This window comes from Pinus tabuliformis, chromosome 5_1 (assembly GCF_031772625.1).
Source record: "Pinus tabuliformis cultivar Carrire ecotype Pingquan chromosome 5_1, CPIR1, whole genome shotgun sequence".
NCBI classification, from domain to species: domain Eukaryota; kingdom Viridiplantae; phylum Streptophyta; class Pinopsida; order Pinales; family Pinaceae; genus Pinus; species Pinus tabuliformis.
The window spans coordinates 883,693,639-883,700,072 of record NC_142305.1 but is presented as its reverse complement, the minus strand read 5'-3'; the positions used below and the strand labels follow the sequence as shown (position 1 = coordinate 883,700,072).

Here is a 6,434-nt window from a genome sequence, read left to right as displayed (position 1 = left end):
ACTGGCATGCACAGGTTGACAAGACACTAAGAAATAACTAAAGCCTATATGCTTGATAGTGCAAGACATGTTCCTGAGGATGGTTGGTAGTAAGGATCCAAAACAAAGCTTAAGGAAAAATTTTGGAGGGTGTTTGTAGCCACTACAAAACTTGGCGACACACTGGTAGAACTCCAGCTCTTTGAATGGAACTTGTTCGTGAAAAGCAAGTCTAACACCTCCAGAAGTATTGTTCAGTTCTTTGTTCATCTTGGTTTCCACACTTGCTTGATTGTGATATTAGGATCTGCCAAGCCCTTGGTCGGTCGGCACACATTCCAGGCCAAGTCAACACAATTGTTTCGATTGGGGATGAGGGGTATATTGGTGCACAATTCATCTTATCGTCAAAGTTTTAGTTTCATCTTTGGTGTTGCTCCGCTGCTAGCAGGCCTGGATAGTACCCCAGCAGAGTCACGCAAGAACACAAGCATCGCTCCACTACCATTGAGCCTGGTTAGTACCCCGACAGAGTTACTTTCATAACCTCTCTACGCAAGGAGCCTTTCTCTTCTTTCACCTTATTCATTTTTCATTTTTTCGAAGTTTTTTCACATTTTCATTTTTTCATAACTATGCATAGCACTTATTCATTTCAAAGGCGGAAGAGGGATCCTGACTTATTGAGAGCAGAAGAGGTTATTCCTTCAGAGTAGTTTATATATACCTCTGATGTTCTTGTTAAGGTTTTCCCCCTCACCTTACTCTACTTGATTGAGTTGACAAGGATTAATCCCAAAACAACCGACTAGAGTAGGTGACACTAGTTAGCATGCAAGCGTTGTGTTTTCACCAAGGTTCACTTTGGATAGTGCATATTTTCCATCAATTTATCATGGACTAAAGATAACAAGTTCTTCATATAGATGCAAGATGATATATAACCAAGTATTGATAACTGTGCAAGTCCTCTTGTACTTTACCCATCTTGTTTCAAGAGTCGCATATGGTTCCATGCGAAACTAACCTACGAACATAAACAAGAAAACAAAGCAGGAAGTAGAATAATATGGTTAAACAAAGTGAGTAACAAGAAAAAAAAGCAAGCAAGAAACACACAAAGTAAGAAGCAAATATGCATGCAAGAAAACAAACTCAAAAGAAAATACTACTCCTACTCCTATGCTAACTGTGCATGGGTCATCTCACATGAAGTGATACTTCCAATGCAGCCACCAACGCATTGGTCAACCCATGTTGGTGAAGGAATGGTTCGCGAACAACACAGTTGTGCGAACCAGCAAACGTGAAATATATAACAATGAGGACAAACATAGTCCATGTAAATTCATCCACAGGACAAACCTGAGTGCAAGTGCATGACATATAGTCTATGGACTCATCATGTTGTTGTGTGACCTTGCGTGCATATGTTGTGTTGGGTTATGTTATATTCTTTCCACGACTAGCTGATATAGTTTACAGGGGGGTTAGAGGGTGGGGGGATCCCCCCCTTCGTTGCACTGACTACGCAGCAGGGCGGTCACAGGGAGGGTGGAAGCCCCCCTTTTACGAGGGATTTGTGGGAGCCAGTTAGCCCCCCTCTATGGGGTCTGGCGCAATGCCCCAAGGATTTTTTTTTTTGGACCCTATATTAGGTTGGATGGACCTACTTATGGTTTTGTGCATGGTTTTCGCACATGGTTTTGGATGTGATGGTTTTCAGTCCATGGTTTTGGATGCGATGGTGTTTGGTCCATGGTATTGGATGCTTCGACATGTAAAATTATGTATTGTAACGTTGAAAGGAACATAATGAAACATTAGGCTGGTAGTCCCAGTTTTGGGATCTAGGGGAAAATCTCTGTGTATATGTGTTTTATGTGTTATGCTCTTGCATTGTTTATTTTCTTTGTTTTATAATTTGTATGCAGGCAATTTTTGTACGAGGTTAAAACCTACATTTGGTATTAGAGTTGTTTCGGCTTCAAGGGGACGCATTTTTGCTAAGGGGTTTTGCTCGAGCCTGTGGTAGACCCTGTTCAGTGGGAGATCTGCAAGATCGATTATAGTGGTGAAAGAATATGGCAAGTAGTGGAAAGATAGAGATCGAGAAATTTAATGGTCAAAGTTTTGAGTTGTGGAAACTCAAGATGGAGGATCTGTTGGTGGATAAATATTAATGGATCATTGTAGATCTGGGTACTAAACCAACGAGAGTGTCCGATGAAGAATGGAAGAAGTTGGATCGTAAGGAAAAGAACACAATATGATTGTGTGTCTTAGATTCAGTATTGTTGAAGGTATCAGGGGAAGCTATGACGAAGGCTTTGTGGGACAAGTTAGGGACTTTGTACCAATCTAAGTCTTTGGTGAATAAATTGTTCCTGCGAGAAAAGTTGTATAACCTGAGGATGAAAGATGGAGACCTGGAGATAGAGCATCTGAACGCATTTAATATTGTGGTAAGTCAGTTATTTTCTGTTGATATTAAAATTTCAGATGAAGGTAAGTGCATCAATTTGTTGTGTTCTCTACTAGATTCATGGGATAGTGTGGTTATTGAAATAGGTAGCAATGCAACTACCTTGCAGCTTGATGAAATAGTCTCATCCTTGCTAATGAAGGAGATGAGACAGAAAAATATGGAGAGCTAGAATGGTGATGCCTTGTCTATACGAGGACGGTCCCAGAATAGAAAAAAGAAAAATAAGTCATCGAGTGGGAGATCTAAATCTAGAGGGACATCTAAATCTCCAGGAAAACCTGTAAAGGTGGTTTTCTGGAAATGTGGAAAGGAAGGGCACTACAAAAGGGATTGTAAATATAAAGCTCCTGAATAAGGAAAGGGATCTGATGATGCTCCTTCTGCAGAGGCGAAAACCACCTCAGATGAAGGTGGAGATGTGTACTTGGCTTCTTCAAGTACACATGTAGATGATGAGGCATGGTTGATTGACTCAGGTGCATCCTTTCATTTCACTCCCCATAGTGAGTATTTCTGTGAGTATGAGAAATATGATGTTGGCGATGTTTTCTTGGGGGGATGACAAGAAGGCTAGAATATTAGGTCGTGGAAAAGTAAAGTTGAAGTTGCAAGGTGGAAGGGTTAGAACACTTCCAGGTGTTCTGCATATTCCTGCATTAGCTAGAAATCTGATTTCTGTAAGCAAGCTTGATGATGTAGGTGTAAAAACAGTGTTCGAGAAGGACACCTACAATATCGTTCGAGGAGCACTAGTATTGATGTGGGGAGTTTGAATTAGAACTTTGTACAAGCTGCAAGGTAGCACTGTTGTTGATGGGTGCCACAGTTATGTGGTTCCTGAAAGTGGAGTAGAAAATCTAGTGGTCTCTGGAGAGAAGACCATGTTGTGGCATCAAGGGCTTGGACATATTGGAGAGAAGGGGCTTCGAATATGTCATGGTAAAGGTATGGTAGAAGTTATGAGTAATAGCTCTCTGGATTTTGATTCTGTGAAAATTGTGTATATGGGAAGCAGAATCGGGTGAGTTTCCCCTCTGGTGGTAAGAGGGCAAAACAAATATTGGAGCTTGTGCAAAGTGATGTGCTTGGATCTGTGAAGGTTCCATCATGGGGTAAGTCTGTGTACTATGTATTATTTATAGATGAATTCTCACAGAATACATGGATATATTTCCTTAAGAAGAAATATGAAGTCTTTAACAGGTTTAAAGAAGTTAAGGCTCTAGTGGAAAACCAGACAGAGAAGAAGATAAAGGTGTTGAGGTCAGATAACGGTGGAGAGTTTTGTAGCAAGGAATTTGAAGACTTTTGTAAGAAGTGTGGTATAGCACGACAGAAGACTACTCCATACACACCTGAGCAAAACGGAGTTGCAGAAAGAATGAACAAGACATTGATGGAAAGGGAAAAAAGCATGCTCAGTGGTGTGAAGCTAGGACAGGAATTCTGGTAAAAGGCGGTGGAGACAACATGTTACCTGGTCAACAAATCACCTTCATCAGTGTTGGAGGATAAGACTCCACAAGAGGTATGGATTGGTAAGAAACCCTCTCTTTCACATCTGAGGATATTTGGATGTGATGCATATGTACATGTTCCAAAGGAGAAAAGAACCAAGTTGGATAGTAAATCTAAAAAGTGCATCTTTATTGGGTATAAGGATGGTTTAGATGGTTATAAGCTTTGGAACCCAGTAACAAGGAAGGTTGTGTACAGCCGAGATGTGGTGTTTAGAGAGGTGAAAGACATGAAGTCCCATCAAAGGAACTTGAGAAGATAGAGTTTGAACTAAAGGAGGAAGAATCAGAATCTACAGCAAAGGAGGAATAAAAAGATGAAGAGCCACAAATTCCAAATGTGAGAAGATCAGTTCGAGAAAGAAGGAAGCCAGAAAGTTATAGTCCATCTGCTTTTTGTTCAATTTTTTTTTATCTATTACTAATTATGGTCCCAGAACTTTGAAGGAAGCAATAGATTTAGAGGATGGAAAACTCTAGAAAGAGGTCATGGTTGATGAAATGGCATCTTTGCACAAAAAATAGGCTTGGGATCTGGTGGAGTTGTCGGCTGGAAGGAAACCCATTGGCAGAAAATGGGTGTTCAAGAAGAAGACAAATGCAGAAGGAAAGGTGGAGAAATACAAACGGTTGGTAGAAAAAGGTTATTCCCATGTGCCGGGAATTGATTTTGGTGATATTTTTTCTCCTATTGCCAAGGTAGCTTCTATTAGATTACTTCTATCTGGTGTTGCTAATTTTGATTTTGAGTTAGAACAGATGGATGTGAAGACAACATTTCTTCACGGGCAGGGAAAATTTTAAGAACCACCCTAAATTTATATGTATAATAGATGGGTGAATCCCCATGATACATAGGAAAAATGGGAGGAGAATCTCTCACCAGATTATATTATCTTGTAAAGTCATGGCGAATCTTTCACTGAATTATAAAATCTTGTAAGATCTTGGAAAATCTTTCACTGAATAATAAAACATTGTGAAGTCTTGGCGAATGTTTTGTTAAAGTATGAAACCATATATGATAATAATAAAACATATTCATTAAACTGTAATATACTAACATACATGTTTGGAAAAAAGAAACATAATTTTCACTTCCTACAAACAATGTTGCAAGTTTTAGTGGCCATGTTTGTCATGGTAGGAGAGATTAATGTTTTCTCTACCACTTTTGTGAAGCTGCCACTTTTTCCAAGCTATCAAATTTCTTTCTTATTCCATAGAATCCAACTGCGTGATAAAAAAAAAACACATCAAGTTTGTTTACCCCAACACGCCAACAAGTAGCAAGCCCCAACTATATAATATAATGAAGTAGTAGGTATCCCAAAGGCCTAAAGGGGATCTAATGGAAAGAAGTGACCATTTTCAGAAGCCTTCAAGTCAATATATAAATATATAAATGTAGATTTATTATTATTTTAATTGGAAATCTTCAATTAAATAATAAAATTTAATTATGTCTCTCCTAATCTAAATTTCTTATTAGCATAATTCACTACCTTCATACCATTTTTTTTTTAGTTTAAAGTGCTTACTCACATTTACATGATAAATAAGATTAAAAAAATCGAGAAACAATATTTCTCAGACTAGCAAGAATACTGATCTCAAACATTGAAAAATTAAATGTTTTCGCCCTCCATCTAAAAAGCCCATAAACCCTAATAACCCTAAAAATTACTCATCATCTTTCTGGTAGACATACGTAAGCCCACACTTGCCACAGTAATGCCTGTCAAAATGATTGGCCATGAAGGTTCCTGCCCCACACTCCTGGTTAGGGCACTCCTTACCTTGCCCGAGTCGTCGACCTTGTAATACTGCAAAACAGCGAGCTTGATCTTCTTCTTCTTGTGCTTGAGCTTCTTGGGCTTCATATAGGTCTTCTTATTTCACTTCTTGGCACCTCCCCTCAGTCGGAGGACTAGACGCAGGGTTGATTCCTTTTGAATGTTGTAGTCGACCAGTGTCCGGCCATCTTCCAGCTGCTTTCCCGCAAATATCAGGCACTACTGGTCGGGCGGAATACCCTCCTTGTCTTGGATCTTAGCCTTCACATTGTCGATCGTATCAGAGGCTTCAACCTCTAGTGTTATTGTCTTACCAGTCAATGTTTTTATAAATATCTGCATCTTGGACCATCAACCAACTTCCTTTCATCGCAAACTGGCCTTCTACTCTGCTAACCCTTACCTTCATACCATTTTTAACAGCATTGTAACATGTTGATTAATTTCCTTTTTGGTGCACAATCTCTGCCTTTTAGGAAAATATGGTGCAGTGACCCAACCCCTACAGATAATTACGACAAACTAAGAATAGTAGAGAAGATTAAAGGTTGTACAAACCAGCATATTTTTCAAACAACTAATCCAAGATCAGTACCTTAACTTTTTCATGAAGATATCATATTGAGAATGTTTGAAAAATGGTGGGAAATCTGG

The 6,434-nt window shown here is 39.2% G+C and overlaps 1 pseudogene; it reads right to left on the bottom strand.

The window, feature by feature from the left end:
- Positions 1 to 5,588: 5,588 nt before the first annotated feature.
- On the bottom strand, positions 5,589 to 6,175 carry LOC149167640 (ubiquitin-ribosomal protein eS31 fusion protein-like; annotated as a pseudogene).
- Positions 6,176 to 6,434: the final 259 nt, after the last annotated feature.